General features: G+C 42.5%; 1 protein-coding gene across 1 annotated transcript in view; it reads left to right on the forward strand.

Annotated features, from left to right (window-relative positions):
- Nucleotides 1-13,466, forward strand: part of CFAP99 (cilia and flagella associated protein 99) — a 161,038-nt gene that overhangs the window by 106,763 nt on the left and 40,809 nt on the right. The gene's annotated exons all lie outside the window — the stretch shown is intronic.

Raw genomic sequence — 13,466 nt, forward strand, 5'->3', positions numbered from 1 at the left:
AGTACAAATTGGCAACACATAGAGACAGTCCCTACCCAACAGTGGGCTCACAGTCTCAAAGGTGATGGAGACTCATCATCATCATCATCAATCGTATTTATTGAGCGCTTACTGTGTGCAGACCACTGTACTAAGCGCTTGGGAAGTACAAGTTGGCAACATACAGAGAGAGTCCCTACCCAACAGTGGGCTCACAGTCTAAAAGGGGGAGACAGAGAACAAAACCAAACATACTAACAAAATCAAATAAATAGAATAGATATGTACAAGTAAAATAAATAGAGTAACAAATATGTACAAACATATATACATATATACAGGACTCCTGCTGGGTTCATTGCTTCATCCATTCCAATTGATGATATTTATTTTATTTATTTTTTTTTCTATTTTTCTATATTTATTTTCAATGTATTGAGAGCTTACTGCGTGCAGAGAGCACTGTACTAAGCGCTTGGGAGAGTACACTATAACAATAAACAGACACATTCCCAGCCCACAATGAGCTTACAGTCTAGAGATTAATAATAATGATAATGATGGCATTTATTAAGCGCTTACTATGTGCAAAGCACTGTTCTAAGTGCTGGGGAGGTTACAAGGAGATCAGGTTGTCCCACAGGGGGCTCACAGTCTTCATCCCCATTTTACAGAAGAGGTAACTGAGGCCCATCTGGAAAAAGGAGGAGGTAATGGAGACTCCTGCTGGGTTCATTGCTTCATCCAGTCATATTGATGATATTTATTTTATTTATTTATTTATTTTCTATTTTTCTATATTTATTTTCAATGTATTTATTGAGAGCTTACTGCGTGCAGAGCACTATACTCTGCGTTTGGGAGAGTACACTATAACAATAAACAGACACATTCCCAGCCCACAATGAGCTTACAGTCTAGAGATTAATAATAATGATGGCATTTATTAAGCACTTACTATGTGCAAAGCACTGTTCTAAGCGCTGGGGAGGTTACAAGGAGATGAGGTTGTCCCACGGGGGGCTCACAGTCTTAATCCCCATTTTACAGAAGAGGTAACTGAGGCCCATCTGGAAAAAGGAGGAGGTAATGGAGACTCCTGCTGGGTTCATTGCTTCATCCATTCATATTGATGATATTTATTTTATTTTATTTTTTTCTATTTTTCTATATTTATTTTCAATGTATTGAGAGCTTACTGCGTGCAGAGCACTGTACTAAGCGCTTGGGAGACTACACTATAACAATAAACAGACACATTCCCAGCCGACAGTGAGTTTACAGTCTAGAGATTAATAATAATGATAATGATGGCATTTATTAAGCACTTACTATGTGCAAAGCACTGTTCTAAGCGTTGGGGAGGTTACAAGGAGATCAGATTGTCCCACGGGGGGCTCACTGTCTTAATCCCCATTTTACAGGTGAGGGAACTGAGGCCCAGAGAAGTGAAGTGACTCGCCCGAAGTCACACAGCTGACAGTGCCGGGATTTGAACCCATGACCTCTGACTCCAAAGCCCTTGCCCTTTCCACTGGGCCACGCTGCTTCTCTAGAGAAGCAGTATGGCTTAGTGGAAAGTGCTTGAGTTTGGGAGTCATGGGTTCTAATCCTGGCTCTATGACTTGTCAGCTGTGTGACTTTGGGCGAGTCATTTCATCATCATCATCAATCGTATTTATTGAGCGCTTACTGTGTGCAGAGCACTGTACTAAGCACTTGGGAAGTACAAATTGGCAACATATAGAGACAGTCCCTACCCAACAGTGGGCTCACAGTCTAAAAGGGGGAGACAGAGAACAAAACCAAACATACTAACAAAATAAAATAAATAGAATAGATATAAATAAATAGAGTATCTTTGCCTCAGTTCCCTAATCTGTAAAATGGGGATTAAGTCTGTGAGCCCCATGTGGGACAACCTGCTTACCTTGTATCTATCTTTCTACTTTGTATCTACCTGTATCACAGAGAACTAAGGGTGCAGAATGCTTGGCACATAGCAAGCACTTAGTAAAAACCATTATTATTATTATTATTAGAGGGGGAGACAGGCTTTCATCGAATAATAATAATAATGGCATTTATTAAGCACTTACTATGTGCAGAGCACTGTTCTAAGCGCTGGGGGGATACAAGGTGATCAAGTTGTCCCACGTGGGGCTCACAGTTTTAATCCCCATTTTACAGATGAGGGAACTGAGGCTCCGAGAAGTTAAGTGACTTGCCCAAGGTCACACAGCAGACATGTGGTGGAGCGGGATTCAAACCCATGACCTCTGACTCCAAAGCCCATGCTCTTTTCCACTGAGCCATGCTGCTTCTCTATAATAATATAATAATATATAATTATATTATATTATATTATTATATTATACATATTGTATTAATTATATTATATATTAATTACATTATATTAATATATATTATTGTATATGTAATAATATATAATAATTATATTATTATAATAATTATATTATTATGTATTATTATACCAATAATATGTTAATTATATTATATTATTATATATTATGTTATTATATTATATTATATTATAATATAATAATATAATATAATAAATATATTATTATATCAATGATATATTGATTATATTATATTATTATATTATAAGATAATAATATAGTAATATAATAATAATAATGATACTAGAAATAAAAATATAAATAGAAATTAGAAATAATAGAAATAGAAATAAATAAATTACAGATATTAAATTATCTGGTGTCACCTATGCCATAGACACCCATTGTTGGGTTGGGATGCAGAGAGCTCCGAGGCTTTGTGCTACTTTTGCTTTAAAATGATTCCTCCGCCCTCCGGGTTTTCAGCTTCCCAATCTCAGTTCTCCATCCAGCAGCCATATGGGTCTCCTGCTGTCATTCCTTCTCCTCACAAGGCCCACCCGCCATGGCTGTGTTAATCAATCAATCAATCAATCGTATTTATTGAGCGCTTACTGTGTGCAGAGCACTGTACTAAGCACTTGGGAAGTCCAAGTTGGCAACATAGAGAGACGGTCCCTACCCAACAGTGGGCTCACAGTCTAGAAGTCAGGAAGTGTTAAGTCAGGGGAGCGGAGTTTGGAGGCTGGGAGATGGGTTGTACCTTGCAGGGTACTTCCCAAGCGCTTAGTACAGTGGTCTGCACACAGTAAGTGCTCAATAAATACGATTGATGATGATGATGATGAGGGTAGCACCTAATAATAATAATAATAATAATAATAATAATAATAATAATGGCATTTGTTAAGCGCTTACTATGTGCAAAGCACTGTTCTAAGCACTGGGGGTGATACAAGGTGATCAAGTTGTCCCACGTCGGGCACAGAGTCTTAATCCCCATTTTACAGATGATGGAACTGAGGCTCAGAGAAGTTAAATGACTTGGTCACAAGTTACACAGCAGACATGTGGCAGAGTCAGGATTCAAACCCATGACCTCTGACTCCATAGCTTCCAGCCCTCAGTGTCACCGTAGTAGCTCTGGCAAGCCAGAGAAGCAGCGTGGCTCAGTGGAAAGAGCCCGGGCTTTGGAGTCAGTGGTCATGGGTTCAAATCCCGGCTCCGCCAATTGTCAGCTGTGTGACTTTGGACAAGTCACTTCACTTCTCTGGGCCTCAGTTCCCTCATCTGTAAAATGGTGATTGACTGTGAGACCCTCGTGGGACAACCTGATCACCTTGTAACCTCCCCAGCGCTTAGAACAGTGCTTTGCACGTAGTAAGCGCTTAACAAATACCATCACTATTTATTATTTATTATTAAGTAGCAGGGAATCGCGATCAATTGGGTATCTGGTTGTCCCTGAGGACAAGGGTAGCTTTCCTACTGATTGCCCCTTGCTCTGTTTGCTGTCCAGGCAGTCACCCTTATCATCATCAATTGTATTTATTGAGCGCTTACTGTGTGCAGAGCACTGTACTAAGCGCTTAGCACTGTATGTCTGGTGGAGTTCATCTATGAACAAGGGCAACACAGATGCCTGTCACTCGCTCTGTGTGATTGGAAGGTTTGAAGGAGGGATTTAAAAAAAAATGGTATTTGTTAATCAATCAATCAATCAATTGTATTTATTGAGCGCTTACTGTGTGCAGAGCACTGTACTAAGCGCTTGGGAAGTACAAGTTGGCAACATGTAGAGACAGTCCCTACCCAACAGTGGGCTCACAGTCTAAAAGAGTGGGCTCACAGTCTAGAAGACTGTTAAGTGCTTAGTATGTGCCAGGCACTGCTTGGGAATGAGAGATAGTGGGTTCTAATCCCTCCTCCACCACATGTCAGCTGTGGGACTTCGGGCAAGTCACTTCTCTTCTCTGTGCCTCAATTATCTCATCTGTAAAATGGGGATTAAGACTGTGAGCCCCATGTGGGACAACCTGATAACCTTGTATCTATCCAAGTGCTTAAAACAGTGCTTGGCACATAGTAAGTGCTTAACAAATACCATTATTATTAGTATTGTTATTATTACTAAGCACTGGGGTAATAATAATAATAATGATGGTATTTGGGGTCCTACCTCTGGCCTGGAATGCCCTCCCTCCTCACATCCACCAAACTAGCTCTCTTCCCCTCTTCAAAGCCCTATTGAGAGCTCACCTCCTCCAGGAGGGCTTCCTAGACTGAGCCTCCCTTTTCATTCATTCATTCAATTGTATTTATTGAGCACTTGCTGTGTGCAGAGCACTGTACTAAGCGCTTGGGAAGTACAAGTCAGCAACATCTAGAGACAGTCCCTACCCAACAACGGGCTCACAGTCTAGAAGGGAGAGACAGAGAACAAAACAAAACATCATGTGGACAGGTTGGACACACTCCCTGTCCCACATGGGGCTCACAGTCTTAATCCCCAGTTTACAGGTGAGGGAACTGAGGCACAGAAAAGTGAAGTTCATTCATTCAATCGTATCTATTGAGCACCTACTGTGTGCAGAGCACTGTACTAAGCCCTTGGGACAATAGAGTACTACAATTAAACAGATACATTCCCTGCCCACAATCAATCAATCATATTTATTGAGCGCTTACTGTGGGCAGAGCACTGTACTAAGCCCTTGGGAAGTACAAGTTGGCAACATATAGAGATGGTCCCTACCCAACAGTGGGCTCACAGTCTAAAAGGGGGAGACAGAGAACAAAACCAAACATACTAATAAAATAAAATAAATAGAATAGATATGTACAAGTAAAATAAATAAATAAATAGAGTAATAAATCTGTACAAACATATATACATATATACAGGTGCTGTGGGGAAGAGAAGGAGGTAAGATGGGGGGATGGAGAGGGGGATGAGGGGGAGAGGAAGGAAGCCCACAGTGAGCTTATAGTCTAGAGAAGCAGCGTGGCTCAGTGGAAAGAGCATGGGCTTTGGAGTCAGTGGTAGTGGGTTCAAATCCCGGCTCCGCCAATTGTCAGCTGTGTGACTTTGGGCAAGTCACTTAACTTCACTGGGCCTCAGTTACCTCATCTGTAAAATGGGGATTGACTGTGAGCCCCCCGTGGGATAGCCTGATCAGCTTGTATCCCCCCAGCGCTTAGAACAGTGCTTTGCACATAGTAAGCGCTTAATAAATGTTATTAGTATTATTATTATTATTATCATTAGAGGGCAGGGAGACAGACATTAATGTCAATAAATAAATGACAGCTATGTACATAAATGCTGTGGGGCTGGGAGAAGGGAAGAACAAAGAGGGCAAATCAGGGCATTGCAGAGGGAGTGGAAGAATCAATCAATCAATCAATCATATTTATTGAGCGTTTACTATGTGCAGAGCACTGTACTAAGTGCTTGGGAAGTACAAATTGGCAACATATAGAGACAGTCCCTACCCAACATTGGGCTCACAGTCTAAAAGGGGGAGACAGAGGAAAAATAAAAACCAAACATACTAACAAAATAAAATAAATAGAATAGATATGTACAAGTAAAATAAATAAATAAATAAATAAATAGAGTAATAAATATGTACAAACATATATACATATATACAGGTGCTGTGGAAGAAGAAGAAGAAAGGGGGTGCTTAGTCAGGGAAGGCCTTCTGGAGGAGTTGTAAGCGCTCAGTAAGTATGATTGAATGAGAAGTGGCAGAGCTGGGATTAGAACCTCTGTCATTCATTCATTCATTCATTCAATCGTATTTATTGAGCGCTTACTGTGTGCAGAGCACTGTACTAAGCGCTTGGGAAGTCCAAGTTGGCAACATATAGAGACGGTCCCTACCCAACAGTGGGCTCCCAGGCTCGTTCTTTAACCACTAAGCCAATGCTGTTTCCACCCAGGAACGGCCAGCATAAGGAACAGCCTATTTGGCCATTTAGTAAGAGCTTCCCCACTGCCAAAATCCCCTCCCCTAAGCGAAAATGTTATTTATGGAATTAACCCAGCGGGCCGGAACGGAAGTTTTATCTCCACCATGAGGAGATAAACAGGGGGATTTATCCACTACACCATGCCGCTTCATAAGGAGGGCAGGGGATTGAAGAGTTTAGAATTCCAGTAATGGCAGGGAAAAGCAGCGTGGCTCAGTGGAAAGAGCACGGGCTTTGGAGTCAGAGGTCATGGGTTCGAATCCCGACTCCGCCACATGTCTGCTGTGTGATCTTGGGCAAGTCACTTAACTTCTCTGGGCCTCAGTTACCTCATCTGTAAAATGGGGATGAAGACTGTGAGCCCCACATGGGACAACCTGCTCACCCTGTATCCTCCCCAGCGCTTAGAACAGTGCTTTGCATGTAGTAAGCGCTTAACAAATGCCAATTATTATTATTATTATTATTATCTCTTTACCCCTTTTCTGTATCTACCAGTCGTAATTGTGGCAGAGAAGAGTGGAACGGCCACGGGCTGATGCTCTTACAGAAGGCCTTACTTAAAAAACGGGTCCAAACCTCGGCTCTGCCAAATGTCGGCTTTGTGACTTTGGGAAAGTCACTTAACTTCTCTGTACCTCAGTTACCTCATCTGTAAAATGGGGATTAAGACTGGGAGCCCCCCGTGGGACAACCTGATCACCTTGTAGCCTCCCCAGTGCTTAGAACAGTGCTTTGCACGTAGTAAGCGCTTAATAAATGCCATTCAATCATCGTTCATCCATTCAATCATTCAATTGTATTAAGTCCTTGCTGTGTGTAGAACACTGTACTAAGCATTCATTCAATCGTATTTATTGAGTGCTTACTGTGTGCAGAGCACTGTACTAAACACTTGGGAAAGTACAATACAGCAGTGAACAGTGACAATCTCACTCTGGAGTTCAGGCACCCCCAAATTTCCATTCATTGGAAAGGAAGAGGTCCATGTTTCCATGTCTCATCAACAACAGCATTGTGCAATGGCTTTTTAAATAATAATAATAATGGTATTTGTTAATAATAATTATGATATTTGTTAAGAATTTGCTATGTGCCAGGCACTGTACTTAGCACTGGGGTGGATTCAAAAAAATAGAGTCAGACACAGTCCCTTGTCCCATGTGGGGCTTTCAGTCTCAATCCCCATTTTACAGATGAGGTCACTGAGGCACAAGGAAGTGAAGTGACTTGTCCAAGGTCACACAGCAGATAAGTGGTAGAGTCAGGATTGAAGCCCATGACCTTCTGGTTCCCAGGCCCGTGCTCTATCCACTATGCCATGCTGTGTTAAGTGCTTACTATGTGCCAGGCAATAAACTAAGCGCTGTTCTAAGCGCTGCGTTAGGTACAAGTTAATTTGGTTGGACACAATCCCTGTCATTCATTCATTCATTCATTCAATCACATTTATTCATTCATTCAATCGCATTTATTGAGTGCGTACTGTGTACAGAGCACTGTACTAAGCGCTTGGGAAGTCCAGGTTGGCAACATATAGAGACGGTCCCGACCCAACAACGCGTTCAGTCTAGAAGGGGGAGACAGGCAACAGAACAAAACATGTGGACAGGCGTCAAGTCGTCAGAACAAATAGAATTAAAGCTAAATGCTCATCATTAATAAAATAAATATTTAGTGCTTACTGTGTGCAGAGCACTGTACTAAGTGCTTGGGAAGTCCAAGTTGGCGACATATAGAGACGGTCCTGACACAACAGCGGGCTCACAGTCTAGAAGGGGGAGACAGGCAACAAAACAAAACATGTGGACAGGTGTCAAGTCATCAGAACAAATAGAATTAGAGCCAAATGCACATCATTAACAAAATAAATATTGAGTGCTTACTGTGTGCAGAGCACTGTACTAAGCGCTTGGGAAGTCCAAGTTGGCGACATATAGAGACGGTCCTGACCCAACAACGGGCTCACAGTCTAGAAGGGGGAGACAGGCAACAAAACAAAACATGTGGACAGGTGTCAAGTCGTCAGAACAAATAGAATTAAAGCCAAATGCACATAATTAACAAAATAAATATTGAGTGCTTACTGTGTGAAGAGCACTGTACTAAGCACTTGGGAAAATGCAATACAACAATAAACAGATACATTCCCTGCACACAACGAGCTTACAGTCTAGAGGGGGGAGACGGACATCATCATCAATCGTATTTATTGAGCACTTACTATGTGCAGAGCACTGTACTAAGCGCTTGGGAAGTACAAATTGGCAACATATAGAGACAGTCCCTACCCAACAGTGGGCTCACAGTCTAAAAATAAATAATTACAGATAGGTACATTAGCACTTTGGGCCCCGGGAAGGGGGGAAAAACAAAGGGAACAAGTCAGGGTGATGCAGAAGGGAGTGGGAGATGAGGAAAAGGTGGGGGGCTAGTCTGGGAAGGCCTCTTGGAGGAGAAGCGCTTAGTACAGTGCTCTGCACACAGTAAGCGCTCCATAAATACGATTGATGATGATGATGATGATGAGATGGGCCTTCAATAAGGCTTTGAAGTAGGGGAGAGTAATTGTCTGCCGGATTTGAGGAGGGAGGGCATAGACTGTGAGCCCACTGTTGGGTAGGGACTGTCTCTATATGTTGCCAACTTGGACTTCCCAAGCGCTTAGTACAGTGCTCTGCACACAGTAAGCGCTCAATAAATACGATTGATGATGATGATGATGACTGCTTTAAAGCTAATGGTGAGGCGTTTTCTGTGATGCGGAGGTGGATGGGCAATCACTGGAATTTTTGGAGGAGCAGGGTGACATGTGCTGAACGTTTGTGTAGAGAAATGATCTGAGCAGCAGAGTGAAGCCTGGAGTAGGGAGAGACAGGAGGCTGGGGAGGTCAGAAAGGAGGCTGATTCATTCAGTCATTCATTCATTCATTCACTCATATTTATTGAGCGCTTACTGTGTGCAGAGCACTGTACGAAGCGCTTGGGAAGTACAATTTGGTAACATATAGAGACGGTCCCTACCCAACAGTGGGCTCACAGTTTAGAAGGGGGCTGATTCATTCATTCATTCATTGTCATATTTATTGAGCACTTACTGTGTGCGGAGCACTGTGCTAAGCGCTTGGGAAGTACAAGTTGGTAACGTATAGAGACAGTCCCCACCCAACAACGGGCTCACAGTTTAGAAGGGGGAGACAGACCAAAAACAAAGCAAAACATGTGGATAGGTGTCAAGTCATCATCAGCATCATCAATCGTATTTATTGAGCGCTTACTGTGTGCAGAGCACTGTACTAAGCGCTTGGGAAGTACAAGTTGGCAACATGTAGAGACAGTCCCTACCCAACAGTGGGCTCACAGTCTAAAAGGGGAAGTCAGAACCAAGTTGTCAGAACAAATAGAATTAAGTCCAACTTGTATTTCCCAAGCGCTTAGTACAGTGCTCTGCACACAGTAAGCACTCAATAAATACGATTGAATGAATGAATTAAAACTAAATGCACATCATTAACAAAATAAATAGAATAGTAAATACGTACAAGTAAAATAAACAGAGTAATAAATCTGTACAAACATATATACAGGTGATGTGGGGAGGGGAAGGAGGTAGGGTGGGGGGGATGGGGAGGAGGAGAGGAAAAAGGGGGCTCAGTCTGGGAAGGCCTCTTGGAGGAGGCGAGCTCTCAGTAGGGCTTTGAAGTAGGGCTGATGCAATAGTCTAGGCGGGAGAGAATGAGTAATTGTAATCAATCAATCAATCGTATTTACTGAGCGCTTACTGTGTGCAGAGCACTGTACTAAGCGCTTGGGAAGTCCAAGGTGGCAACATATAGAGACAGTCCCTACCCAACAGTGGGCTCACAGTCTAAAAGGGGGAGACAGAGAACAAAACCAAATATATTAACAAAATAAAATAAATAGGATAGATATGTACAAGTAAAATAAATAAATAGAGTAATAAATATGTACAGACATATATACATACATTAAGGTGCTGTGAGGAAGGGAAGGAGGTAAGATGGGGGGATGGAGGGGGGGCGAGGGGGAGAGGAAGGAAGGGGCTCAGTCTGGGATTGTAATAATAATAATGGCATTTATTAAGCATTTACTATGTGCAAAGCATTGTAGTAACGTGGTAGCAGTTTAGACGGAGAGGAAAGGGCAGATTTTAGCAATGTTGTGAAGGTGAGACCGAGAAGATTTGGTGAAGGATTGAATATGTGGGTTGAATGAAAGAGAGGAGAGAAGTGACTTGCCTAAGGTCATGCAGCAGATGACTGCAGGTCCCACATCATCCCCCGGGCCTGGAATGGCCTCCCTCTGCCCATCCGCCAAGCTAGCTCTCTTCCTCCCTTCAAGGCCCTGCTGAGAGCTCACCTCCTCCAGGAGGCCTTCCCAGACTGAGCCCCTTCCTTCCTCTCCCCCTCGTCCCCCTCTCCATCCCCCCCATCTTACCTCCTTCCCTTCCCCACAGCACCTGTATATATGTATATGTGTTTGTACATATTTTTTACTCTATTTATTTATTTATTTATTTTATTTGTACATATCTATTCTATTTATTTTATTTTGTTAGTATGTTTGGTTTTGTTCTCTGTCTCCCCCTTTTAGACTGTGAGCCCACTGTTGGGTAGGGACTGTCTCTATATGTTGCCAATTTGTACTTCCCAAGCGCTTAGTACAGTGCTCTGCACATAGTAAGCACTCAATAAATACGATTGATGATGATGATGATGATGACTGGTAAAGCTGGGTTTAGAACCCAGTTCTTTCAAACACCCAGGCCCATCGTCCATCCACTAGGCCACACTGCTTCTTTTGTCCCTGATGACAGAACTATGGACTGTAGGTTTTTGGAGGGCAGGGATTAGGTCTATTAGCATCTAGTGGAGTCTCCCAAGGGCTTGCTCGCCACCCAGTAGGCTCTGGGTCAGTACTACTGATTGACCAAAAAGAGAAAGAGGGTCTAGGGTCACTTGATTGCCAGAGTCCCAGTGAGAGAGAGCCTAAAGAGAAGAAAATGGGATGGCAGCCCAAAGAAGCTAGTTTCAGTTCAACCCACGCTGGGCATCGTTAGAACAAATCATTAATAATAATGATATTTGTTAAGCGCTTACTATGTGCAAAGCACTGTTCTAATCGCTGGGGGGGTACAAGGTGATCAGGTTGTCCCACGTGGGGCTCACAGTCTTAATCCACAGTCTTTTAGACTGTGAGCCCACTGTTGGGTAGGGACTATATATGTTGCCAACTTGGACTTCCCAAGCGCTTAGTACAGTGCTCTGCACACAGTAAGCGCTCAATAAATACGATTGAATGAATGAATGAATGCTTAGAACAGTGTATTATTACTCTATTTATTTACTTATTTTATTTGTACACATTTATTCTATTTATTTTATTTTGTTAATATGCTTTGTTTGGTTATCTGTCTCCCCCTTCTAGACTGTGAGCCCGCTGTTGGGTAGGGACCGTCTCTATATGTTGCCAACTTGTACTTCCCAAGCGCTTAATACAGTGCTCTGCACACAGTAAGCGCTCAATAAATACGATTGATTGATTAATCCCCATTTTACAGATGAGGGAACTGAGGCACAGAGAAATTAAGTGACTTACCCAAACTCAGACAGCTGACAATTGGCGGAGCCGGGATTCGAACCCGTGACCTCGGGCTCCCAAGCCCGTTCCTCTTTCCACTGAGCCACGCTGCTTCTCTAGAAGGAACGGCAGCCACACCTCCATGTGGCGGAGATAAAACTTGGTTCAGGCCCTGGGGTTAATTCCATAAATAAAATTTTCTGTCGCGGGAGGGGATTTTGGCAGCGGGAAGCTCTTGCTAAATGGACAGATAGGTTGTTCCATCTGCTGGCTGTTCTGCATGGAAGCAGCATTTATTAGTGTTTAAAGCACCGGCCTGGGAATCAGAGGACCTGGGTTCTAATCCCGGCTCCGCCGCTTGTCGGCTGTGTGACTTTGGGCAAGTCACTTCACTTCTCTGTGCCTCAGTTACCTCATCTGTAAAATGGGGATCAATCAATCAATCAATCATATTTATTGAGTGCTTACTATGTGCAGAGCACTGTACTAAGCGCTTGGGAAGTACAAGTTGGCAACATATAGAGACAGTCCCTACCCAACAGTGGGCTCACAGTTTAGAAGGTGGAGACAGAGAACAAAACCAAACATACTAACAAAATAAAATAAATAGAATCGATATGTACAAGTAAAATATATAAATAAATCAAGATTAAGACTGTGAGCCCCAGGTGGGACAACCTGATCACCTTGTAACCTCCCCAGCGCTTAGAACAGTGCTGTGCACATAATAAGCGCTTAATAAGTCATCATCATCATCAATCGTATTTATTGAGCGCTTACTATGTGCAGAGCACTGTACTAAGCGCTTGGGAAGTACAAATTGGCAACACATAGAGACAGTCCCTACCCAACAGTGGGCTCACAGTCTAAAAGGGGGAGACAGAGAACAAAACCAAACATACTAACAAAATAAAATAAATAGAATAGATATGTACAAATAAAATAAATAAATAAATAGAGTAATAAATAGAGTAATAATAAATGCCATCATTATTATTATTGTTGTTATTCTAATCCCAGCTCTACCACTTTTCAATCATATTTCATTCGATCATATTTATTGAGCGTTTATTGTCTGCAGAGCACTGTACTCAACACTTCGAAGAGTACTGTTTACCAATAAGCAGACATGTTCCCTGCCCACGATGAGCTTCCAGTCTAGAGGGGGAGGCAGACATTAATAGAAATAAATAAATTACAGATATGAATAAAAGTAGCAAGTCAGGGTGACACAGAAGGGAGAGGGAGAAGAGGAAAGGAGGGCTTAGTCAGGGAAGGCCAATCTGATTATTTTGCATCAACCACAGCACTTAGTCCAGTGTCTGGCGCATAGTAGCGGCTTAACAAATACCATAGATAAATATATAATAAAAGGTGTGATGTTAATTAACTGCTTACTATGTGCCAGGCACTGTATTAAGCCCTGGGGTGGATACAAGCAAATCAGGTTGGACACATACCCTGTCTGATGTAGGGCTCACCGTCCTAATCCCCATTTCGCAGTTGAGGGAACTGAGGCCCAGTGAATCAATCAATCAATCAATC

The sequence above is a fragment of the Tachyglossus aculeatus genome, chromosome 4 (genome assembly GCF_015852505.1).
Source record: "Tachyglossus aculeatus isolate mTacAcu1 chromosome 4, mTacAcu1.pri, whole genome shotgun sequence".
Taxonomy (NCBI): domain Eukaryota; kingdom Metazoa; phylum Chordata; class Mammalia; order Monotremata; family Tachyglossidae; genus Tachyglossus; species Tachyglossus aculeatus.